This window comes from Hemicordylus capensis, chromosome 1, assembly GCF_027244095.1.
Source record: "Hemicordylus capensis ecotype Gifberg chromosome 1, rHemCap1.1.pri, whole genome shotgun sequence".
NCBI lineage: Eukaryota > Metazoa > Chordata > Lepidosauria > Squamata > Cordylidae > Hemicordylus > Hemicordylus capensis.
In genome coordinates this window covers 428,189,724-428,216,725 of record NC_069657.1, presented here as the reverse complement: position 1 = coordinate 428,216,725, position 27,002 = coordinate 428,189,724, and positions in this window count along the sequence as shown.

The following is a 27,002-nucleotide window of genomic DNA, read 5'->3' as shown; positions in this document are numbered from 1 at the left end:
TCCAAAAACAGCTGGGAGGCCTAAGTTGAGCAGGCCTGGTGTAGACAATACTGAGCTAGATGGACCAATGGTCTGACTTAGTATATGGCAGCTTCTTATGTTCCTAACATACCTGGCAGCATTCTGCTCATCAGTGGAAGGCAGAGCCACTTTTCAAGTGTTCTATAAACCCCTGAACTCGGTCTACCCATATATTAACCAGTCTACATCCCAATAACAATTACATTATTCTTGGCTTATATTCTGCACAACACCCTGCCGATCCAAAATTGAGGCGTGCCTGCTGGTTCTGTACAACTCCAAAACCTAGCCACTCTGCTAGCGACGGTAGAGAGGTTCCATGGCTACTAAGGATTGTGTCATCGCAGCAGCAATGCTTCTCTCATTGGGAATGATAGGATGATGGGAGAAGCATTGCTAGAGTGAGGGCTCAGTTCTTAGTAGCCACTGTGCCCCTCCAGCTTTGCTAGCAGTGTGGACAGAGTTGCACAGAATCAGCTCACGCACTCCACTCTTGGGTTGGCAGGTCTCTCTGCAGAGTGTAAGTCAAGAATACAGAGAGGAGAGCTGGTCTTGTGGTAGCAAGCATGACTTGTCCTCTTAGCTAAGCAGGGTTTGCTGAATGGGAGACAGGGGCGGAGCCACCATTGGACAAACAGGTTCGAAGAACCCGGGCCACGCCCAATCAGGGGCCACGCCTCACGGCCCCAACACACCCCATGCGTCTGGCCTCTGTTCAGGAGTTAAATGCCCTCTGCGTTCACGGCCAGGAGCGGCTTGTCCCTGCCTTTAAGGCAGGGAAAAGCTGCTCCTGGCTGCCCTGTGAACGCAGTGCCAGCCCCAGTCTAGCTCCCGAAGGGGCCGCTCAGCCCTTTCAGGAGTTAAATGGCCAGTGCTGCGAATGCAGCGCCGGCCAGACTCCAACTCCCAAACGGAGCCACGTGGCTCTGTTCGGGAGCCAGACCACACACCCCACATCTAACGTCAGACATGGAGGCTGAGTGAGTGGGGCTGCCGCCGCAGCTGCACACAGGCCACTGGCGGTCAGGCTCCACACCTAAGGGGATGGATTCCTTAGGGGATGGAGCTGATCTGGGAAGAGCAGAAAGTTCCAAGTTCCCTCCCTGGCTTCTCCAAGATAGGGCTGAGAGAGATTCCTGCCTGCAACCTTGGAGAAGCCGCTGCCAGTCTGTGTAGACAATACTGAGCAAGATGGACCTATGGTCTGATTCAATATATGGCAGCTTCCTATGTTTCTGATAATATATTTTAATGGGATTGTAGACTGGTTTATTAAGATAATAATTAACAGAGTTCAAGGGTTTCTGGAACACCTGAGAAGTCTCTCTGCACTGAATCTGCCACTGATTCTGCCACTTACATTCTGCTACTGCACAAAATGTAAGCCCTTATTTTTATTGGAATAGTTATATACCAGTTTTTCGTCCCAAAGTTCCCAAAGCATTTTACATAACAACTATTCCCAAAGCGGTTTATATAGCATATATCACATTTAAAACCCTACCCTGCTACCCCTCCTGGTCATATCTTTCAGCTAACGATCCAAGCATTTGGCAAGGAACCATTTGAACCGTTCTGAACCGGAGGAGTTTTTGTCCCCAGCTCCCTCTTTCTCAATTCATTCGGTGTGAATGGCAGATTCCTTCATCGTGTCAAGTTTCAGATCACCATAGAAACAAACGAGGAGGCAGTTTCATTAATCATTTAGAGCACAAGAAGTCTAGGTCAGTCTGATTGCGGCATATAGAGTATCATCCTAGCGCCACATGGGACTCAGTTGATTTGAATTAAAAAAGATTAAGCTGCCCCTACGACGCCCAGCACCATCAGTTTAAGTTCTCATGTAACCATGGTCTCTGGAGCCACATGGATTAGGAGACTAGAGTTATGCACTTATTTTTCAGGACTCAGTGAAACGTTAGAAGAGTGCAGGTGTCTGGTGGGGGGCGGGAGAGAAAAGGACAAAGATCACATATAGCTTTTTCGACTTGATGCTTGTTCTTTTGAAACTGGAAACAATAACTCAACTTTATTTCACCATTGACAGTTACCACTCTTTCTGGTCATGAAATGGTACATTAGTTAGCCAATGTTTACAACTCAGTATGAAGCATGTTTTATGAATCTACAAAAAAGTCAAGCTGCAAGTAGCGTGTAATACAGTTTAGATGGATGCCGATTCTCTCTTTCTTTTTTTTCTTTTTTGGGTTTCTGCTCCTCAAGAGTGTAAAAAACACTTCAAATAAATATTGATGGCTTTCGAGTTTTACTTGAATGAAGATTTATAGCTCCCAGGAAACTGACTTACAGGCAACTACAAATCAATGTGACTATGAACTTGTTGTATATGTATACCACAAAATGAGCCCCCCCAGCCCCGAACTACTCACCTTATTTATTGGTCTCTCCAGTACTTCAAAGGGCTTCAGTAACTTTGTCCAGACTGTTTTATTGCCTTGTGGAACGAAGACATTTCAAGGGGAAAGCTGCGGGCTACAGTATATATTAGGAACTCTTGCTCCTGGAGGGGTTATCCATCCCTTGATACTATATGAACTGCTGATCTAAAGCTTATTATAGCCTGATTTCCTACACCATTAATTCTTAAATCTTTTCAAGTTGGATAGTATTGTTTTCAATTCCAAGTGCTAATCCTACAGTGGAAGGGTTCTCCTACTCCCAATTTATATAAGGACATGATCCGGCCCAAATTAAGCACTTGTTAAAGTTCCTGTGGGCTGGTTCAGATGTACACAGCCTCCACTGGCCCCCTACACATGATGAGGGAGGAGAGCTGGGCTTGTGGTAGCAAGCATGAATTGTCCCCTTTGCTAAGCAGGGTCCACCTGGATTGCATTTGAATGGGAGACATGTGTGAGTGAGCACTATAAGATATTGCCCTTAGAGGATGGGGCCACTCTGTGAAGAGCATTTGCATGATTTCATGCAGAAGATTCCAAATCCTTCCCTGGCATCTTCAGATAGGGCTGGGAGATACTCCTGCCTGTAACCTTGGAGAAGCCACTGCCAGTCTGGGTAGACAATACTGAGCTAGATGGACCAATAGTCTGACTTTGTAGAAGGTTGAGGTGTGAAAACTGGCTTGATTCAAGCCAAGCTTGACATCAAACCAGCTTGGCTCAATGGGTTTGGGGTCGAACCGGAATGGCCTTGGCTGGTTCAAATTGAACCGGTTTGGAGCTCTACTGGTAAAGGGAAATCCAGTGAGGATGCCTCTTTCCATCAAATCCTCACTGAATGTACAGAGGCCATTTATGTGACCACGCAAATGGTGAGGTCATGCAAATGGCCTCTGCACATGCATGGAGGTCACTAAAATGGCCTCCACACATGCACAGAGGCCTGAACTGGGCTGCCGCTGAACTGGAGAAGGCCTGAACCCAGCTAATCTGGGAAAGGCTGGTGGACGTGGGGAGCCCGCCCCCACCCCCCAACCCACACACAGTCACCATCGATTAATGTTACTTGTAAGTACTGACTCCCCTCCTGCCCTCTCTAGGTTTAGGGAAGCCCCCCTGCCCCTTTACTGGTAAAGGGGAATCTGGTGAGGATTCCCCTTTACCAGTAGAGCTCTGAACCAATTCAAACCAGTCCAGTTTGAAAGAGGGAGAAAAATTTATCTCTGTCCGCTCTCTCTACTCCATTCATAATTCTATACGCCTCTATCGCGTCTCCCTGTCATTGCATCTTTTCCAAACTAAAAAGCCTCAGATGCTGTAGCCTTGCCTCATAAGGAAGGTGCTCCAGACTCCTGATCATCTCAATTACCCTCTTCTGCACCTTCTCCAGTTCTACAATATCCTTTTTGAGGTATGGTGACTAGAACTATACATAATACTCCAAATGTGGCCACACCATAGATTTGTATAAAGGCATTATGATATTGGCATTATGATGTCCTTTCATTGACATCCCTGAGATTTAAAAGTACTTAACTTTGGCTGGATTGTTTCCAGTGCTTTGTAGAACATTGATGTCCATTGTCCTATATGGCACATGGTGCATTATTGGACAAAATAAATGATAAGCAGCAGTAGAAATATTGATTGATTGATTGATTGAGTGTTGTCAAGTCGGTATTGACTCTTAGCGATCACATAGATTCTCTCCAGGATGATCTGTCTTCAACTTGGCCTTTAAGGTCTCTCAGTGGTGCATTCATTGCCGAAGTTATTTTGAGTCACTCTACTGTCTTATGACTACTTGCTCAGCAGGGCTTCACTGAATGCTGGTTTTGCAGCAGTCTGTGCCTGTTATCATGTATGTAAATGACAATAAAAGAGGACAAACAAGACAAGTCTGAGCAAGAATAATCCTGATACCTCCTGGAACAGCATTCATACAACTGAACCCAAAGACGTGTGCCTTATTGTTCCCAAAGATATTAGCACACCTCTTATAATACTGCAAAGGTAAAGTAACAAAATGCTTCTATGGACAAACAAGCTCATTATGGTGCATTTTGAATGATGTAATCTGTTTCTAAGGGTGTTGTTTCCATTACCCAGTGCTTCCAGAAGTAAAGTGACAGCTATGCCAATATACTTAACAGCCAGTTCCCATCATTTTACTGCTCTGTCTCACACTAGCATGAATATTTATTATTATTATTATTATTATTATTATTATTATTAATCATCATCTTCTTCTTCTTCTTTATATATAATTCTCTTAAATGTACCCGTCGCTAATCCCATGCGTGGCAGCTCTCGCGAGAGTTCGCGAGTGAACTGCAAGGGTGGGGGAGTGAACAGGCAAAAATGGATGGATGGGCAAGAGAACAGCACTGCGGGAAATGAGGAAGGCGGATTTCATGCCTCCGGGGGCAAAGAAAGTAGTGGCAGGGGAGGGGAAGAAAGTGGGGGGCAGCCAGAGGCTGGGAAAAGTGGTTGGCCAGGCAGCCGGCCTAAGGGGGAAAAACATTGGAGGGGGGAGGGCTGAGAACGAGGGGGGCAGAGGTCACTACATTGTACTCATGCTGCCGGTTGAAATGTGATATGGTGGGTGAGAAAGCCCTGAGGATGGTGGGACTCCGGTGCTGGTGGCCTGGTCAGTGTTGCACTCTGAGCAACAGTTGTGGGTAAGAAGCAGCAGCAGCAGTCGACCAAAGAAAGGGCTTGCCGCACCGCAAGGGAGCCCAGGAAAAAGAAGGCGGTGTCTGTCAGCAGTGAAAGAGAGGGAAGGTGGGGGTGGGGGAAGGTGGGGGAAGGTGGGTGGAGCCCAGCCTCCTCTTTCGCGCTGCCGGCAGACCCGCCTCCACGTCTCCTCATGCGATGGGCATGCAATGGGCAGACCCTTGCCGTGGGAGAAGGCGTGGAGCCAGCTTGGGCTCTATGAGACTAAAAGGGAACTGCAGACACCTAGCCACGTTGCCAAACAGCAGAAAAGATGAGCCCAAAGGAGGTGCTGCAATCTCCTCATTGAACTCGGGCCCTGCAAGGAGGAGGAGGAAAGAGGAGGCCTCTGCCATCCAGGAATAAAAGAAACGCTGCACCAATTATCACTGGAAATAGGATGGGAAACAAGTGTTGATGTTTATGCAGCTGGGATGAGGAGGCGGTGGCAGGCTCCTCCTGCCCGGCTGCCGGAATTAGGAGGCGGCTGCCGGGAGCAGGGAGCAGGCAGGAGGAGGAGATGGGCCAGCTTGAAAGCTGGCCAGAAATCACGGCCGGGCCGGGGGCAAGGGAGAATCTTCTTATTATTATTATTATTGGTGGAATGATGAAGAAGCAAAAATCCTTTGGGATTTTCGAATACAAACTGATAGGCATTTAGTGCACAACACGCCTGATCAGACAGTCATCGAGAAGAATCAGGTTCTGATAATTGATATCGCAATCCCAGGGGATAGACGAGTCGACGAAAAACAATTGGAGAAAATAACCAAATACAAGGACCTTCAGATTGAAACTGGGCAGCTCTGGAAAAAGAAAACAATAGTGGTGCCAATAGTTGTTGGTGCCCTTGGTGCAGTACCAAAAGAACTTGAACACCATCTCGACACCTTGGGCATCAAGAAAATTACAACACATCAACTACAGAAGGCCACACTATTCAGGACAGCATGAATACTATGACGATACCTTTAATTTTTCTTCAGTTATCTTAGACCCTTGGAAAGGGCCCAATTGTTAAAATACCAAATCCAGTCAATAATGTCTGGTAGACAGTGTGTAAGTAGCACAACAACAATAATACTGCTTTTCAACAAAAGAATTCAAATGCTGTTTAGAGAGCAAAAGAAGGAAGAACATGGTTTTTCACTGTCCCCAAAGGTGCTCACAAACTAAAAAGCTATTCAAGCGAGACACCAGCAACAATCACTGGAGGGATGTTATGTTGGGTTAAATGGGGCAGTTGCTCTCCTTTGTTAAATATTGGCTACAGCACATACAAAAAGGATTGAGGTATCTGAGTGGGACACAATTTCAACATGAGCCAGCAGTGTGATGCAGCTGCTAAAAGGACCAATGCAACCTTAGGCTGCTTTAACAGAAGCATAGCATCCAAATCATGAAAAGTGAACCATCCCTCTCCATTCTGCACTGATCAGACTTTCCTTGGTATACTGGCTGACACCCGATCCAATATTGGGAGGGCAGAGCAGGAGCTGCACTGTTGCAGCATGGGTTGCTCTGAGCTCAGCAGAAGGCTTGCCAAGCAGCAGAGTGTGCATGCAGGGGGAGAGACTTTCACAGCTCTCCCCTCCCTCCAAAAGGGCTCTTTGGCCTCCAAGAATATGTCCCTGGGAGTCACACAGCCCTCCTCCATGGGAGACTCCTTCCTACATGCAATGCTATATGTGGGAGGCTATAGGCCCCACTTTGCTGCTTGAAATGGCAGACGGAGTGTTTACTTACAAGAAAATGTGGAAGTTTGAAGGCAGTAATGCCCCTATATGTTTAGACATTAGAAGAGGAAATTAGAGGAAATTAGTATCTCTTCAGTGAGACTCTGAGCCAGTTTGGATAAGCACTCACTGCAGCACGCCAGGAGAAAGGGGGTCACACCAAGGCAACACCTGCTCTGATATAGTCGGAGGACATCCCAACAAGCTGTCAGGGCATCCTTTAATTGTGTGAGGGGATGTTTATCTGAATTGCCCCTCCACATGTACTGCATGGAAAGCATATACTAGGGATAAATATCTCGTAGCCCAAAGGTTCAATCTCTCCCCATCCCCTGGCCCAGTTTCACATCAGGCTCTCAACATAGCCCCAAATCCCACAGGTCACATTATTTTGCTGCTCCTCAGCTGCAAGGAGTCAACTTCAGTCAAAATTCAGGCAAAGTAACTCCCTTTGGCATTTCGGTGCAGACCTCTCTGAGAAATTTCACTTGTCTTCTATCTAGAAACTTGTTTGAATTCTCTTGAAAATGCTCAGATGGTTCATTTTAAGAGGAACCTGGAAATTTGCTTCAAATTTCCCTTTAAAAAAATTTTTCAGCACCATTCCAAACTAGGGGTGTGCACAGAACCGGTTTGGATGGTTCGGTTCAAATCCAGATGGACTCGAACTGACCCGGACCAGTTCTAAGTCTGGCCGAACTGGGTCCAATCTTTTAGAACTGGAACTGGTTCCAGCTCTAACCGAGCTGGCTTGCACATCCCTATTCCAAACTCTCTCTTCCCTGCGAGCAGAGCCTTGAGCTGCCGAGTCCTCATGTTATCTTGTACTTCAGCTCCTTGCTTGCATCACAGAAACTAAAAGGAGGACATTGCCAAAGCCTCTGTTGCTGCTCACACTGCAGAGGGGGCATTAAAGAGCCATTTACCTGGGTTTCGGTTCCCAAGAAATCAGCAGAGCCAGTGTAGTTAGACCCTCAGCTCTTTCTCAGTTCCAACTCGTTATTTTTCTTTTTTATTCTAATAAATGTATACCCCACCTTTCCAAGCCATTCTCCCACCAATGAAGCTTTCATCAAAATAAAACTCATAACATTAATAAAAAGAGATAGCATCATGAGTTTTGGGTGCCATTCCAAGTGCTATTCAGGCATTGGAAGGGGCCCCTCTCCCTTGAATAAGGGCATGATCCAGTCACAGCAAAGTAAGCTGACATCAAAACACTATCCAGAGAACCCATCAAAACAGTATCCAAGAAAGCAACACTAGAAACAGCTATTATAAGACCCAAGCAAAACAATGGTTGCTAAAATCAACCCCAACCGAGATCCCCCAGCCCTGATGAAAGCCTTCCTAGACCCAATGGACTCTATGTGGACAGAGCTTGTTGCCTTCTTGCCGTTTCTCCCTTGGACGAGCCTTGAAGGTTTGGTGTTCTCCCCACTCACCCGTGAGGCTCCAGTCCTATTCCCAGAACTGTCTCCACAGTAGCAGCACCAGAAGACAAATGGTGGCAGGGACAGAAGGGGCAAAGTGCATTTATGGGTGGGCAAGCTGTTCCCCAAATATTAGATGTCTGATACAGAATTGGGGCAGTGGGGGGGAGCCACTTTTCTGGGGGGTGCTTGCCACTCCTGCCACCCCTCTGGAACTACCCTTGCATCTCCATTGCCCCCAGGACCCTAGAAGCAGAGGCAACAAGGGCCACCTTTTAGGCAGGGCGAGCAGGGCGATAGCCCACAGCCCCATGCTCTCCCAGGCCCCGCGGCTGCGCCCTCTGTGCACCTATTACGAGGAGGGAAGTGCTTTCGCCTGCCTGCTGCCGTCATGTCTGGTATCTGGGAACCAGCATCGGTTGTTGCTGGGCCCTGCCGCCACAGCTGGAATGCGGCTCCCAGTCCCATGCAAGGAGTGCTGAGTCAGCTGCTGCCCTTGGCAGGGCCCCGGATGCACTGCTCTCTCTCGGGAAGCCTTCTGGGGGCGGAGGGGGCAGTGACAGAGTTGCCTGGCTCCTGGTCAGCACCGCCCATCACCGGCCACAAACAAGTACCTGGTAAGAGCAGGAGGGGACGTGGCATCCCCCTCTCCTCATTCCCAGTGGGTGTAACTATAATAGGGCAAGGGGAGACAGTTGTCTGGGGGCCCACTGCCTTGCCCCCCCAGAGGCAAGTCACATGACTGACTCCCCCAGCTGCACACCCGCCCGGGCTTCCTTCAGTTGTATTCATCCTCCGAAATTGATGTAAGTGTTAAGACCTGGAGCTACCAGAACAGCATGTCTTTCTCTAGTACCAATAAATGACTTGCATCTTCCACAATTTACAAAACCTTTAAAAAAAAAAAATTAGGATGATGTTCTATTGTGGCACATAGGAGAGATAGATATAGATATAGATATAGATATAGATATAGATATAGATATAGATATAGATATAGATATAGATATAGATATAGATATAGATATATCAATTTTACGCTGCTTTTTGTTACCACTATTCAGCCTCATTTAAGATTTCTTTACTTCATGAGCTGAGCTTCAGTGACGAGGGGATCCATTTTAAAATCTTATCTCTGGGCCCACTCCGACCTTGCTACGGCCTTGTTCCCCACCCACCAATCAGGGCCTCAGCTGCCTCTCTCCCTCTCCTCCTGCTGCTGTCGAAGCCCCAGGGTCCGTGCAAAGACGCTGCTGGCAGAGAATCAGGAGTTCCCCCTCCCCAGAGTCTAAAAGGGTTTCCAGGGAACTCTCAGTCCCATCTAATTCAGTGGCTTTGTTTACTCGGGAATAGAGTCTTGCTAAATGCAATGGAGCATGAGGAGCAATCCAGTTATTTATTTATTTATTTATTATTATTATTATTATTATTATTATTATTATTATTATTATTAATTTTCACAGTCAGACAGGTGTTATTGACTGGTTTGTTTTATCCAGACATCAAGTCCTTCCCAAGGACCTGGGATGCCAGAATTTTATTGTCAATTATTATAGATATCGTCGCAGAATATAGGCTGTTCCCAGTAAAGCTGCTTTTTGTAATTGGCTGATGGTGATTTCTGTGGCCCCTATGGTGTTGATGTGCTCTTCAAGGTCTTTTGGAACAGCACCCAGGGCGCCAATTGCCACTGGGATTATTTTGCTCTTTTTCTGCCACAGCCTTTCAATTTCAATTTGTAGATCTTTGTATTTGGTGATTTTTTCTATTTCTTTTTCTTCTATTCTGCTATCCCCTGGTATTGCTATGTCGATTATTTTCACTTGTTATTCTTTCTTCTCGACTACAGTGATATCTGGTGTATTGTGTGGCAGATGTTTGTCTGTTTGTAGTTGGAAGTCCCATAATATTTTTACATCTTCATTTTCTTCAACGTTTTCAATTTTATGGTCCCGCCAACGTTTGGCTACAGGTAGCTTGTATTTTTTGCAGATGTTCCAGTGTATCATCCCTGCTCCCTTGTCATGCCTTTGTTTGTAGTCAGTCTGTGCGATCTTTTTACAACAGCTGATTAGGTGGTCCACTGTTTCATCTGCATCTTTACAAAGGCGGCACTTGCTGTTTGTTGTGGATTTTTCGACTTTGGCTCTTATTGCAATTGTTCTTAGTGCCTGTTCTTGTGCAGCCAGTATTAAACCCTCTGTTTCTTTCTTCATGTTGCCATTCTTAAGCTATTGCCAGGTCTTGGTGATGTCTGATTTTCCACTTATATTGTGCAAATATTGACCATGCAGTGGCTTATTTTTCCATTTTTCTGCTCGGTTCTTGACTTTTTCTTTCTTGTAGGCCTGCTTTGTTTCATTGGTGTTGAATAGTTTCTCGTTCTTGACCATTTGAAGTGTATCTTCTTCACTGCCCATTATATATTCTTCAAGGCCTCTTTTCTCCTCCTCTACTGTTTGATGGACTTGCATCATCATCATCATCATCATTATTATTATTATTATTATTAACATTTTATATCCTGCTCTTACTCCAAGGAGCCCAGCGCGGTCTACTACATATTTAGGTTTCTCCTCACAACAACCCTGTGAAGTAGGTTAGGCTGAGAGAGAAGTGATTGGCCCAGAGTAACCCAGCAAGTATTATGGCTGAATGGGGATTTGAACGCGGGTCTCCCCGGTCCTGGTCGAGCACTCTAACCACTACACCACGCTGGCTCAGTTCAGTGTGATTTAATGCAGGGAAGTTGTGCATAGGATCGCAGCCTTACTTATTAAAATAAATTTAAAATCTCAGCCTGAAGATGCAATCTTATGCACACTTACCTGGGAGTAAGATTCAATGAACACAGTGGGTCTTACTTAAGAGTAAGCATACATAGCACTGTCTGTTCTGCAGCCCTACAGGAGTCTTATATTTTTAAAAGTATATCCCTTTAACTTATCTTCCTCAAAATAATCCTGGGAATTGTGTTTTGGGGAGGGTCATCATGAGCCTTCTCTGGCGCTTTCTAGACTCGACCCTACAACAGAGTCTGGGCGAATCTCAGAAGTGTGCTTCCACACTTCCTTTGTCCTGACACCGCAATCCCTACGGAGACAGCAGAGTGCCGTTCACATTTCCAACGCCTTGTTGCGAATTTAATAGCTGCGATGTAGAGCAAGGACTTCAAACATTCGGAGTGAAAAAGCTGCTGTTTTTTTCGGGTTGTTCGTTGTTGTGAGCCTGCTCCCCCTGCTGTTTACATCCCAAATGCGACTTGCCAGACTGGAGGCATTTTGCTGCTGTTCCAGCAGCTAGTCTGGAAAGTCTGGAAAGTGAGGGATTATCTAGTCACTTTCCCCCCTGCCTTGCTCCTGTGCCTTTCACAGCAGCCTGGCATACAGAAAAAATGGAGGGGACACTTTGCGTACGTTAAAATACCCCAATGAGGACTGTTGGAACAAGGAGGGAGGCGATCGAACTCCTTAGCGCTGCGCTGCTGGGGGTGGGGTGCAAGGTGTGGAGGCCGAAAAGGAGGAGTGTGGCTGACGGGGAGTGCTGCTCGCTCCCAGCCCTGCATCCTCCTAGGGATGGCCCGGGAGGCAATATGGTGCCAGAGCCAAACTCCAGTGATGGAGGCCAAGTGCTTGCCTGACTCTCCCTCTCAATGTGCCTACTGTGGTGGGGGAGGAAAGCTGTCTTGGAGCAGGACCAGCCTAAAATCCAGGAAGGGATGAGGCTCCTGTCTTCCACATGACCCCCCCCCCACTCCCAGCCCCTTTGCAACTCTGCTGTCTTAATAAAGCTGGCTACACCCCCCCTCCCTGGGAAAGAGTTTCCACATTTGGCAGAGAACAATTGAAAAAAGGCCTATATTGTAGCTACTCATATAAGCCCTGGTGGTGAGGGCACCTGGAACCGGGCCTTTATTGACAATATGGACCCTATTAAAATGATTTGTTCGGCTGAATCTGAGTTTTGTCACAGAGCCTCTGGTAAGCCTCATCTGATTGGATGGATTGGAGGGCTTTACATGGGCTGATCTGCAGGGAATACATTAAGAGCATGTCTTCATTGCTTCTGGTATTGGGAAGGACTAATAGGCCTACTTTTAGGGAAATCTGGGTTCTGCATTGATAGGATGCATTGCAATTTGTGTAGTAGCCTATTAGTCTGAATAGCTCTGAATATGAAACAAAATATTGTATCAAAGAGCCTGATGAATCATTCAAATTGAGATCAAATCCCCACTTTTTGGCTCAGGCCTCTAGTAAGTTTGCACTAATAAGTTTTCATTTCATCAATAGGAGAGCTTTAGGGTATCTGTCAGAAAAAATCTCGGATGTGTTGGAAATGAGAGGTCTTGACGGCATTCTTACTGCTTATAAAACTCCAAAGATACTTTCCCTAGAATGGGGGGGATTTAACTGTGCTATTGCAATTATGCCCCTTTTAAAACACGAAATCCACTATGGCCGAACTTTTCTGTTGTTATCATGTGGACACAATTTGAAACTAAATATTCCCCTTTCCTCCCAGAAGGTTAGTTCTGAAGTCATCACAAATGTGTTAACGGTGCCTCTGCAGTGGCTGTCCGTTATTTGAAAATGACAGTAATGACCAAGCTAACAATATCCATCTCGCTCCGTTACCGGTTGCTTTGATTGAAAGATGTAAAAGGTTGGATAAACCCGAGAGGGCTGCAGTTTGTTAAAAGCACTTGTGATAATAAATTAATTCAAGATGTTAAAGATGTTCTTTCATATACCATACAAATGTACCCTCTTGAGGATGGTGGGTTGAGTCTCTCCCCCCCCCCGCCCGATTTTCTTCAGTGGCAATCTTGAGAGTTGTATTTCAGCAAGATAGAGGGCTGTGCATCCTGGCATCCATTCGCATCTGTAAGGCATGAGGATTTAGCAGCTCAAAGGCTCATTGTCCTTGCCACTAGGGGCGGATCTACCACTGGGGAACTGTGTTCCGAGAACACAGGCCAGCTGGTGGGGCAGGGTTGCTGAATGGAATTAGAGCTAGGGGAGCTGCACATTGCCTGCCTCTGTAGCTGCCCATCCACCCGAATGCCTGCCTCTCTCCCTGTCACTGGGCAGCAGCAAAGAACTGGTGCACCTTTACCCCATCGCTGCTGGCAGTGACGTGCTGGAGTGCAGGTTCATGACATCACTACACCGGGCAGTGATGTAATTAGCCTGCATAAGGGGTGTACACGGAACCGGCTGGTCTGGTTTGGTTCGAGTCTGAACCGGACCCGAACCAGACTGGGACAGTTCAGTCCGGCACCGCCGCGAACCTCACTGGTTCAGTTCAGTCCAGAGGGGTTCACAGACCTTTTACAATTTTTAAAAAACTTACCCCCTCCAGGGGGCTTCTCTGAGGTGGTGGTGGGTCCACAGAGGTTCCACTCCCCCACCGGCCTTCCTTCAAAAACAACCCCATTTGACTGTTCTTTGGGCCATTTGGGCCTTTCCCCCGGTGCAGTGGCCATTTGGGAGGTGGCCATGCCTGTGCAACTGGCCTCTGCATGGCCTGGGTAAGTTTAGTTTGTTTGTTTGTTAAATTTTAAATAATTTGTAAAAGGTCCGCGAGCCCCCCAAACAGGTCAGGTGTGTGAGTGGTGGTTCAGTTCGACCCCGAGCCTTCGAACTGAACCAGTTCAACTTCAAACTGGTTCGGTTCTGAACCTGCTTGCACATCCCTAGCCTCCATCCCAGCTCTTTGCTGCTGCCACTGGCGATGGAAATAGAGGCAAATAGGCAGGCGGCTGCAGAGGGAGGGAGGGAGAAAGGAAGGAAGGAAGGCAGACAGGCAGCAGGGCAGGAGGGAGCCACCAAAAAGGTCTTGCTGCAAATTGCCACCCACATTGATATGTATTACTTATATTACTTTTATTGTTTTACTGTTGCAAATCGTGTGTGTGTGTGTGTGTATGTGCGTGTGTGTGTGTGTGTGTAAAACAATAAAAGTACTATAAGTAATATAGAATTTAACACAATAAAACACAAAGTAGAATGAAAACAATTAAAACAAACTCAGTTAATATTAAAAACACATCAGGCTGCAGTAAAACAGAATAAAAAGCTTCTCTAAACAAGTAGGTTTTCAGATGTTTTGAAAAGCCTAAGGGAGGGAGCCAGGCGAAGCTCTTCTGGAGCTAGCGATGCTAGTGCTTGCCACCATCCACTACTTCTAGACCTCCCTTGGCTGATCACTGCCAATGCTTCCCTTCCCCCACCACACACACTACAGCCTCCATCTTGCATAATGCCCATTCTCAAAGGAACATAGGAAGCTGCCCTATATTGAGTTCAGACCATTTGGTCCACCTAGCTCAGTATTGTCTACACCGACTGATAGTGGCTTCTCCAAGGTTTCAGGCAGGCGTCTTCCCTAGCCTTACTTGGAGATGCCAGGGATCGCACCTGGGACCTTCTGCATGCAAAGTGCAGTCTACCACTGAGGTACAGTCCCTTCCCCAGATTGTTCCTATCATCAATTTGTTGCATACGTTGCGAGAACCTTCCATAACGCGACGACCACTTTCCTGCCTCAGGTTTTAATTCCAGGGACATGGAAACATGGTGATAGTGTGAGCAATGGTGGTGGCGGCAGGTGATCTGGCATTAGTCCTGAGTTGGGGGAGGAACCTCCCGGCAGGAGCGGTGGCCAGCAGGAGTTGATGATGGGATCTGAATCTTCAAGCATGCTTTGAAAGACGATTCAAGGTTCAAGAGCGAATCCATCCAATCCACAATAGATCTAGAACCTCATTAATATGGCTGTGTGAAGAAGTGAAAAAATATGTGTGAAAAAATATGGACAAATATGGCTGTGTGAAGAAGTTTGATTCAGGGACTGACTTGGCCTTTGAAATGGCAAACAATTAGTTTTGGAGCTGTGTGGACTGGTGAAGTGGTTTGATTTGGACCGAACCATCTTCACCATCTTCGACTGCTTGGCCAACATTCTCCCTCCACCACTGCTTAACATCCAGGGGAAAGTAATGTAGATGCAACAACATAACTTCTATTTGAAAAGAACTGCAAGAAAAAGGATCATTTCACAAGGTTTTTTTAAAAAAATCATAGAGGCCGTTCATACATTCGTGGCAGCAGTGGGGAGGGCAGATTGCGGAGGGAGGCAGGGTTGGACCTACCTTCTCCCCAGAGGATCCATAGAGTAACTGAGCCGCACAGCTTGAGCACACAAAGGATGGGCAGTGCCGTGAGCCCCGCGACATCCTGGAGTCCAGGAAAATGAGTCCCGGCCTGCAAGTATCCCACAATGCACCACGAGACAAGCGTGTTGCATTGGGGATATCCCCCTTGTGAGCCAGGCACTCTAGGCACCCAACTCTGTGTGCATTCAGGCTGCATGCAGCCTGCATGCACATACACAACCCCGTCCCCGGGGTTGAGGGAGCACTCGCGCCCTTTAACCCCAGATAAGGTCTAGGGTTCAAAATTGGGCTTGCAGCAGGGGCAGCACTGGGATCAGCCTCGATCCCAGCGCTGCACATGAGCAGCCGAACCCCAGTTGAGCTGCCTTAGCCTGGGTTGGGCTGCTCATGTGCACAGCCTCATAGTGTTTTCGGAGGCTGCAGCCAAGCTGAATGGCACATATTGAATTTAAAATTCAAATTTGCATTTTAAAGGGGAAATTCTACCTCAGAATTGAAATTCAAATGGTTTACTTTTGCTGGCATCTCTTGATTGCTTTTGACAGATATTGAACATGAAATCCCAAAAGATATCAGCTGTCTTACCATTGCATACCATCTATTAAATGTTGTCAGATAATAAATACTGTTACATGTCAAGCTATCAAATAAACTCAGATTGACTTTTATTAGAGAATATTTACTGTAACATATGGTTTACAAAAGCAACAGTGAATAGAATTTCCCGATAAAACACGGCCGCGTACTAACGAATGTGTGGTTGCAATGGTAGAGAGAATATAGCACTGTACACAAGTTCCTACGGGTTTGGGTAGAGTCCGGTTAAAAGAGTTCAGTGAGAGGAATGTCTACTAAACATGATCACAAACCAGGCATCAAATACTGTCAGACACTAAATACATTTACATGATGCCAGCTATCTAATACAAGCCTGTATAGTACTGACACCAACTATCATGGAATGTCACATACAAAGAGAAAATGTGGAACAAATATTTGTATATGCATAGATTATCTAAACTAAAGAGTAAGCTGTGTCACACAGGAAATGTTTGAAAAGGACATTTAGGCCAAACTGGATTCCTCTCTACAACTTTGCTGGCTTTGAGATGAGTCACATGACAATCATTGAGCCTGACAGTTCTTAACCCTTTGAGAGTCCACAACAAATGAATAGAGTAATCTTTCTTTCAGTCATTGACCAGCCAAAAAACAATAAGAACCAATAAGCAGAAAGAAAAATTAATGTATTTTTGGAACAACTGAGAAGGCCATCTGTCTCTGTTCCAATCTTCAAAATTACTGCTTCTTCTGCATACAGACACCCCTTCCTTTAGCTGCAATGGTGGAGGTGAGGTTTCCCTGTGCTCTGATAGTGTTCCCATTCAAAAAAAAACACCACCCAAAGCAATTACCAGCTATCTCTCAACCTTTAGCTCCCACTCAGGTAACATCAAACGACCACCCTGGGGCTTTAATAGTCATCTGCCTATGGAAAGAATGGCTGGCCAGCTCCCATAACACCATATTGTGGATATGTGGAGTAGGGATGTGCACGGAACCGGTGGGGGGGGGGCGGCTGGAGGGTGGAGGGTGGATACCTTTAAGGGTGGGGGAGGGGGCTTTTACCCCTCCCGCTGTGTTTCTCCCCCACTGGCCCTGCACTTTAAAAGGGTCCAGCAAGGCAGCAGCACACCTCCCTGCTGCCCCATTCCCTCGTCGGACCAGAAGTGACCGGAAGCATCATGTGCACATGATGGCCCATTCATGCGACAAAGAATAAGTCTGCACCTTCTTAAATGTGATAGCCCTTCAGATATCTGAATGGCTATCATCTCTCTTCTTGTACCTTTCCCCCAAGTGCAACATTTGTCTTGGGGACAAATGTGGTACTCATGATTAATGCAGACAGCAGGCTACATCAGCATGCGTTGTGGGTCTTGCAATTAGCATTGTTACTATGTGCACTGTGCATAGTTGCTGAATGCCTTGCCTAGGGCTATGTCTGCATTAAATTGATTATCTATATGTAACAATCTTATTAAAAATCCATTTGGCTGAAGGACTCCACAGGGGTGTAGCTATAACTGAGAGGATGGGCTCAAAGAACCCATGCCCCCCCAGCTCCTGAGGATCCCCTAGCTCCACCCCTCCCTATTTTCTTCAGTATCTCCCTTACTCCGAGGGGCTGCCGGAGAGGGGGTGAACATGGGGACCCTCTCCCCTAGCTACGCCCCTGGGTCTCCACATCATGGCCTGGAACAGTGGGTCCAAGAACATGGTCTAAGGACACATGATACCTTGCTGAAGTTAAGCAGTTCTTGGTGTGGTCCATGCTTGGATGGGAGACCAATGTATGCCACTTTTGGGATTGGGACCATAGCTCTGTGGCAGAGCATCTGTTTCACATGCAGAAGATCCCAAGTTCAATTCATGGCATGTCTAGGTAGGGCTAGGAAAGACTGCTGCCTGAAACCCTGGAGATCCACTGCTAGTTGGTGTAGGGAATACTGACTAGATGGACCAGTGGGCTTACTCAGTGCAATTCAGCTTCCGATGTTCCTAGAGTTGCCGTGCCCTCTGGAATTCCGGGTTTCACCCAGATTCTAAGCATCTCACCCAGATTGCTTAGCCCAACCAGATTTGCTCAGATTTCAGCTTTCATTTTAAAAAGCGGGGGGGGGGGAGAGCTAAGCTCTAGCCCTTGTTGAAGTGGAGTTATGGAGCAAAACATGCAGGCACTATTCTGCTCAAAAATCATTTTCAAGCCAATTTACATAATATGCAAATTAGCCACCCAGATTTGGAAAGCCAGAATATGGCAACCCTATAAGTTCCTAACCTTCAGAGTGAACAGGACACGGGCCTGTTTAAATGATTTCTCCCACCACCGTGTCTTCTCAGGGCAAGGTTGAGGTGCATTAATGGATCAACATGCTGCTGATGTTTCTTAGGCTGTACTGTACTTTCCCTAGATAAATAAAGACTGGTCTTCAGAAGTGTCAATACTTTAATGCACACTCAGCCACCTTAAAATAGAGTTGTTAAAAACATACAAACAGATAATAGCACTGAAGCACTGGGATGCTCTATGTCCAGAGAAAATTTTAAGGGAGTTCTATTTCTCATAGTGCTTTACTAGATTAAGCAAAAGATACAGGGTCTGTTAGAAAAGAATCTTCTTATTTTGTGTTCATAAGAAGGGCTTCAATAATAAAGCTAAGAATGAAAAATAGCAAGGTGCCTTATACTGATTTAGAACATTGATCGATCTCAGAGAAGAGACCTGGTCTTGCAGGAGTGAGCATGAATTGTCTCCTTTGCTAAGCAGGGTCTGCTCCAGTTTACAATTGGAAGTGTGACTCCATGTACACACTGTCTGCTGCTTAGGGGGTGGAGCCTTCGCTCTGTGGCAGAGCGTCTGCTTGGCGTGCAGAAGGTCCCCGGTTCAATGCCAGGCATCAGGCCTTCTCTGTTGCTGCCCCAAGGCATTGGAATGCACTCCTTCCTGAAATCAGAGCCTCCCCGTCTCTTACAACTTTTTAAAAGGCAGTCAGCCCGTTTGTTCAAACAGGCTTTTAATTAGATACTGGTGTGTCGTGATAGTTTTAACAGTGTTTTTAAGTTTAAGTTATTGTAATGTTTTGATCTTTTATTTGTTATTTGTATTGTTTTGTTGTAAACCACCCAGAGACTTGCATTTTGGGGAGTATACAAATACGTTAAATCCTTTTTAAAAAAAATCTCCAGGGCGTTCTTCACACAGCAGGCTTTACCGTGAGTTAACCCAAGGATTTATTGCAAACTTGAAGTTGTCCCAAAAAACTGACACAAAAAGTGGATTGTTTTACCCTGGAAATAAATTGGGCTACACTCTTAACGCTCAGTGAAAAACCTGGATTGTGTGTGAAGTGCTCCCCAATAGCTTGTAGAGACTTTGGGGTAAATCTGCCTGATATATGACCATGCACCCTCCATTCCAGAGGAGATGTGAGCTAAGGGACTTTAAAAGCCCTGTGTGGAAATGGCCAGGTAGGGCCGGGAATGACTCTTGCCTGAGAGCTTGAAAAGCTGCTGCCTGTCAGTGTAGAAAATACTGAGCCAAGGGTCTGCACTGACTGATAGTGGCTCTCCAAGTTTTCATTCAGGAGTCTTTTCCAGTCCTATCTGGAGATACCAGGGATTGAACCTGGGACCTTCTGCAGTCTAAGAAGATGCTCTGCCACTGAGTTACAGTTTTTCTAAGTTACATGTTTCATTTCTTAAATTAAAAAAAAAACTGTAAAGGTTTTAACCTACCTGGAAGCCCTGCTTTCTAGCCTTACATTTGTGTGTATGGGTCTGTGACGATTGAGAGGAGGACAGAACTTTGCACATGCACTGCTGCCCTCTTATTGTGCTATAAATTTCAGAGGCTGTCTTGACACTGAAAACTAGTGCAGTGACTGAGGAGCCTGCAAAGCCAATTTTGATACCACTCTGATCTAGATCAAGGTTCCCAGCTTTGGGTCCCCAGATATTTTAGACAACTCTTATCATCCTCAGCCACAATAGCCAGAGGCCATTGTGATTGGTGATGATGGGAGCTGTAGTCCAACAACAGCTGGGATCCAAGGCTGGGGACTCTCGATCTAGCTTACTGTATGTAGCTTAATCTGTGTGGTGCTGGTGTGTGAAGGTTACTAGCTCTATTCACATGTTATGTTCAGCATACATACAATCTGTGCATAGTGTATGCATGCACAAATCTGTACGAATGTACATTTCCATTTGAATGGGAGACAACATGTGTGAGCACTGTAAGATAGGGGATGGGGTCATTCTGGGGAAAGCATCTTCATGCTTGCATACAGAAGGTTCCAAGTTCCCTCCAAGGTTCCAAAAAGGTTCCAAGTTCATCTCCAAATAGGGCTGAGAGAGACTCCTGCCTGCAACCTTAGAGAAGCTGCTGCCAGTCAGTGTAGACCAGGGATTCTCAATGTTGGGTCCCCAGATGTTATTAGACTTCAACTCCCACAATCCCTAGCCCCAGTAACCTTTGGTAGAGGATTATGGGAGTTGAAGTCCAATAACATCTGGGGACCCAACATTGAGAATCACTGGTGTAGACAACCCTGAGCTAGATGAATCAAGGGTCTGACATAGTATAAGGCAGCTTCCTGTGTTCCTATCCATGCTATGTTGAACCCACGTACAGCAATACACTTCCTGTCTATACCAAAAATTTGAGGGACCTGTACCCAAGTTCACTTTTAAAGTGAACACATGTACAGTTATTCACACAAACATGTCCACATGTGTAAAGGCACCTAAACATACGTATAGCATGTTGTCTGAATAGGGTTAATGGATTGGGCCATCATCAGGTTGGATTTGAGTAAGTAAGTAAAACTTTATTTCGGTCGTAGACCAGCAATTGGATTTGAGTATCTTTCAATCTGTAATAGGCTGGAAACAATACACAACAAAAATCTTGGTGCCATGCACAGTAAAAGCCGTAGACCTCAGTTTTGGTACAATCCAGACAAAGTTAAAGTCCACCTCCAGGGAAGGAGTCATCCAGGAATGAAGGAGGAATCTTCTATGATGCTCTGATTCCTTATTCTTAGCCTCAGATGTATCTTAACCTCCAGCTCCTATCTAAGGTCAAGAAGACCATTTGGGAGCTTACACTTGTGTCTAATTATCACTTCCATGCCATTTACTTTCTTTTGCCGTGTGCAGAGTCATCTATATGATTGCCGTCTGCTGACATTTCATGCAGGGTAAGCAGTAGCACCTTCACGAAGGACAAATGCAGATGGTCTGTTCTAATTATGGCCTGAGTCCTGAATAATTAGGGAAAGCCTCTCCCTATATAAGCCCTCCTGTCAGAGGTGCCATTTTGGACAAGCATATGAACCTGCCTAATCTGTCCAGACTGATCTGCTTAGCTTTAGCTAGATTGTTGCAAGACATGCCCTCCATTCTCAGAGACTTTATTTCAGCTGACAGTAACTCTCAGCTTTCAGCAGGTCCCAGTGAGGACTTTCTGAGTCCTGCTATCAAAGATCTGTTTTTAACTGGAGATGCTAGGGCTGAACCTATTCCCCTATGTTTGCAGAGCATGTACTTGGTCCCTTAGCTATGGCCATCTCATAGTGATTATTCCACATATGGAATAAGCATATGCGATTATTCTTCAGGAGCACCTTTTGGGGAAATCTGTTTCTTCACCTGCATGTTATCTGTTAAGCTTTGAGGTTGTTCACACAACCACAAGGTGGTGGGCTTGGGGGAAGACAGGCGTCCCCTTTCCCCAGACCTCAATCAGGGCTCCACCACCCTTAGGTCTACACAAGCAGTGTGACACCAGGCCCTGTAGTGATCGGGAGGAAAGCAGCCAGGGCCTCCAGGTATCCCATAATGGACCATGGGAACAGTGCATTGGGAAAGCTCCACACTGCCTGGCCACTCCTTCTCCCCAGCTCTATGACTAAGATGGCCGCCGGCAAACTAGGAACAGTTGCCAGCAGCACAGAGCTCCACAAGACTAGCAAGTGAGGTAGGAGGCTCACACTTGTCCTCCTACCTCACTTTAAGCCTGGGTAGCAGATAAGGGCTACCCAGGGAAGGTGCAGCGGAATTGAGAGCAAATTTGGGGCTTCATATGACCAGACCCACCTGGCTTGCCCTGTCCTACCCACATAGGGCTGGTCACAAGAATGACCTCTTTGACTGGTGATCCCGAGTTCATTACTAAAGTTCAGTTACAAACCTACACTTGTTGGTTAAGATAACAAGTTTATTAACCGGGCTACAGACAGCTCCCTAGTAGGACTCTAAATACAGGCCTGCAACAAGATTTCTCTTAGTCCAAGTAAAGGAAGTGAGAAGAGGAGCCTGGAGAATTGGGCTGCACTTAAGGCATTACTGCACAGGTAATTCACTGTGCATTAATACAATCAATCAATACATTTTGACGGTTGTTATAAAGAAGTCCATGGGCCTGTGCAGTAGCTATGTATGTCAAGGACACAAATCTCATTGCTTGGAAATTGGGAGACTAACTTGTGAACATAGGGAGCTGCCTTATATTGAGTAGGGATGTGCATGGAACCAGTTCCGTGCACTCCCTGGAAGTGGGGTTGCTTTAAGGCACAGGGAGGATGTCCTTATCTCCCCTGCCAGCTCTGCTGTCAAAATCACTGGCCCGGGTATACAGCCACCCCACACTGTGTAAAGTCGCTGAAAGCAAGAGGGTATACAGCTACCCCGCACCAGCAATTTTGACAGCAACGCCAGTGGGGGAAACACGATGGGGAGGTAAGGACATCCTCCTCATGCCTTAAAGCAACCACCCCCCTGCCTTTGAACCAGCTCGAATGCCAGTCTTTCAAACTGGTTTGGTGGTCTGTGAACAGACCACCAGACTGGTTCGTGCACATCCCTAAGGTTGAGTCAGATCTAGCACAGTATTTTCTAGGCCTGTGCAGTATAAAAAATGTTGGATCTTATCTGATCCTATTTGACCTAGCCCCACAATACTGTCCAGTTGAGTCAGATCCGAAATCTAACAATTCCCAACATTCTGTCAGATTGTTAATTGGCTCACACTGCACCTCTCAGCTGAGATTAGGGATGTGTACATTAATTCAAATATGAATTGAGTTGACTCAAATCTGGGTGATTCGAGTGATTTGAATTCAAATTGAATCACCCCTTAAAAGGGCAATTTGATTCACATTCGTATCAAATTTTTGGAATTTGTTTCAAATTCAATTCAAGAGCTGTTTGGCACCTTTAAAGAATCATTCAAGGCCCCTAATTGGTCTAAAAAAAGGCACCAAAACAGGGTCAAATCGATTTGAATTCAATTTGAATTGAATTTTCAGACAAGATTCAAATTTGATTTGAATTTTCAGACAAGATTCAAATTTGATTTGAATTCAAAATGAATTTTTGGAATTCAATTTTAATTTGAAATGAATTGAAAAATTTGTTTCATGCACATCTCTATCTGAGATGCACCATGCTGGTAATTTAAAAATTAGATGGCCAGCCTGAGGCTTCCTGCTGTCCAAGCCATTTAAAAATTACAACTCTAGCCCAGCACCTTTCAACTGGGAGGTGGCGTGCAGGCCATTTAACATGGGTCTGCTAGGAACATCAGAAATCTCACAGAGTTCAGACATGACAGCAGGGAGCTCCAGCTGTCAGGTTTTCCAGCTATCATTTCTGCATTCATTCCAATAGTGTCCAATAGTGCGAATACTGGATCCAATAGACTACACAGACTGACACGACTGCACAGCCATAGTATATTTTATGCTTATTGGTAGTAGTAGCTTCCCAAGAGTTTAGGCTGGGGTCTTTCCCAGCCCTGGCTTGAGATGCCACAGAGGCAGAGAGGGAGGAATTAAATTCTTCCCTGGCTCAGATAAAAATCTGAATGAGAGAAGAACTTTGGGAGCTGTAATGCTTGCCCTTGCATTTGAGGTGAGTATTACAAGCTGCTGAAATGTGTATTCCTGACTCAGGAAATATGAAATTTGGTGACATCATGACTCCTTATAGAAAGCATCTTTCATGTCTGTGAATTGTAAGGACATTAAGTGCGAGATCAAGGCTATATAAAATAGTATCTAGGTATTGAAGTTTTGATAAACAAAATTCTGCACAGCAGATGCCTCCGTGTGTAGAGCTCTCCACCTGACCATCTCATCACTATTCATCACCTTAGGCAAAAAGGGACTGCTGTATCTTGCGGAGCCTTAGAAGAAACCCATCTTTGGTTTGGTGGCTGGGCCAGCACATTCAAACAGGGAATAAATTTCCTTGTAGGTTTTCTGTTATCTCCAGAGGGATCACACACCATCTGGACTCTTCTATTTACAGTTATTTTTGCATTACTACTGGCTGGATTTGAAGGAATAATTTGTAATGGTTTTGTTTTATCTATAGTGCCTTTGATCTCTCCAAACAAGAGTAGTTTTAAACAGAGCCAGATCCTTACAAAAAGAGAAAAGAACCAGCATATGTTTCTAATAGTATGTTCTACTTGGTGTCATAACTTAAATCAACAAGATGTGAACAGCAATCCTGTTATCACATTTCACTGTGTTATCACATTTGTTAATTTTTCCTAATGAAATATTGGCAATTATTACACAGTATCTTCCATTAGGTATTAAATGGGGCTCTGCTGCAGTCAGCAGAAAGGCTCTTCTGGATCAGGCAATAAAAATTGCAATAACTTACATCTGTATTTTGGAAAACTCTCCCAACATGAACAAATTCAGACTTTTTTCATGACAGTGTTACTCATTTTGGGGAAAAATCAAAATTAGGTTTTAGGTTAGTTTTGTTTTAATCAATCCACATCTTTGCTTTTCTTACACATTTGGACATTTAAGTGGTTTCCCCTCCATGATGTAATAACATCATAAGTCAGAACAGACCAACACAACTTGTGACCAACTGGGTCAAACACAGCCCAACTTTGTATTCTGGGGGCTACCAGGTGGTTAACAAAGCAACCACCCCATTTTTGCTGTCCCAAGCAGACAGAAAAAAACTGATGGTTTTTCAAGACCTAGTGGGCCACCACGCATGTTTGATGAGCTGTACATGCTTTGTAGAATCACAACGTTGCACCATCTAGGGTTAGAAAAACTCAACATGCACGCAAATATTCCCAGTTATCTCCCCTCACCTCTGGAGGTGTTTTCCCCACAGGCCTAACGTGTTCAAATATTTCTTGCAACTGAGACCTTCAGCTGTAGTCTGGGGCTAGAGATCAACCATGCAGTGAACAAATGAATATAGGAAGCTGTGGAATCAGACAGACCATTGGTCCATCTAGCTTAGTATTGTCCACACTGACTGTCAATGGCTCTCCAAGGTTTCAGGCAGAAGCCTTTCTCAGCCCGGCCTGGAGATGCCACTGAATCAACCTGGAACCTTCTGTGTGCAAAGCAGATGCTCTACAGCTGAGCTGTGGCTCCATCCTCTAAGGTCTCCGGTGCAGTTTTGAGTATCATCAGTTAAAGGAATCTCACTCAGGTAGCAGATGTTGAGAAAGACCTGGATCATTTCTGCCAGTCAGGAACAGACAGTACTGCTCTAGATGGATCAATGTTCTGACTTTGTATAGGGTAACTTCATAGGTGCATCACATTTCTTATGGTCCTAAGTTACAGGACAATTCCTTCATACTGTCCCCTGCTAACTGAGCAAAGAGGCACCTTTTTAAAGTGTTGATTCCTTTTATTTAGCAGGGGGAGAGCAACTGGCCCTATCCATCCCCAGCACAGCATTCCTTGGTGTCTATTTTATGTTTTATTTATATATAATTTATTTATTATTTATATACCGTTTTTCAAAAAAAGTTTCCAAAGCAGTTTACACAGAGAAATCAATAAACTAGCTTAACTCGTGCAGAACATCTGTGCGCTAGTACTTGATTGCTCTCCCTGCCACAGCCCCCCTCACCTCAGAGATCTCTCCACCCTCACCTGAGCCTCACTCCTGCTCCTCCTCCTCCATCCCATTGTGTCCACCCCCCTCACCCATCTTGGTCACTCCTCTACCCCTTTACTCCACCCCCTCACCCCCTTGGTTGCAGCTGTAGCATTGCTGGTGCCTATTGGCCAAGCTGCAGCCCCCTATCCCCAGAAAGCCCCCCACCCTCACCTGAGCCCCACTCCTGCTCTTCCCCACAGGAGCAGCAGCAGCAGCAGTTGACCAGGCCCTTCTTTCCTGCCGCTGCTGCCATGGCCACTCATTCCCCTCAGGCCTCTGACAGGCTCAGGTCCATCTCTCACCCTTCCTTCTTTCTCTCCCCCCCTCTTCTTTCTCTCTCTTTCGCTCTCCTCTACTCACTCTTCCCCTCTGTCTTTCTTCCCCTCCTCTTTCTCTTTCCCCCACCTTCCTGAGTTAACAGATCTTGTTCATCTTGTTTCCTCATCTAATTCTCTTGAAGGGGCTCTTTCCTCCCTCACGACCCCGCAGATCCCTGCCCACTGTCCTTTTATATATATAGATTCATCTCCTCTACAATCAAGAACATCTTCCAACCAGTAATAATTGCATTCCAAGTGACCTTAACCATCACAGGCTCCTCCTCCCTATCTGCATATGGAATCCCGACTGCCCAATCACCACGGTGCCACATGCTGCTTCTCTTTATCTGCATATGGAATACCCACTGCCCAATCACCATGGTGCTTCAGCTTGTGAACTCTCGTGAGAGCTGCCATACAAGGGGATTACCCATGGGTATGCTTTAGAGAATTATATATATATACTAGTAATTTTAAGCCTGTTAAAATAACGTGCGCTAGTAGGGTTGTGTAGATACGTTTGTCAGATCTGTATTTCCTTTTCTGAGAGTACTGCCCCACTCTCCCTCCCTCCCTTCTGCCCCACACTCTTGTCTCGCTTCCACTCCCTCCCACCCCACTCTCTTGCCCTTCCCCCTCCCCCTTCCCAACTCCCTCTTGCCCTTCCCTTCCCC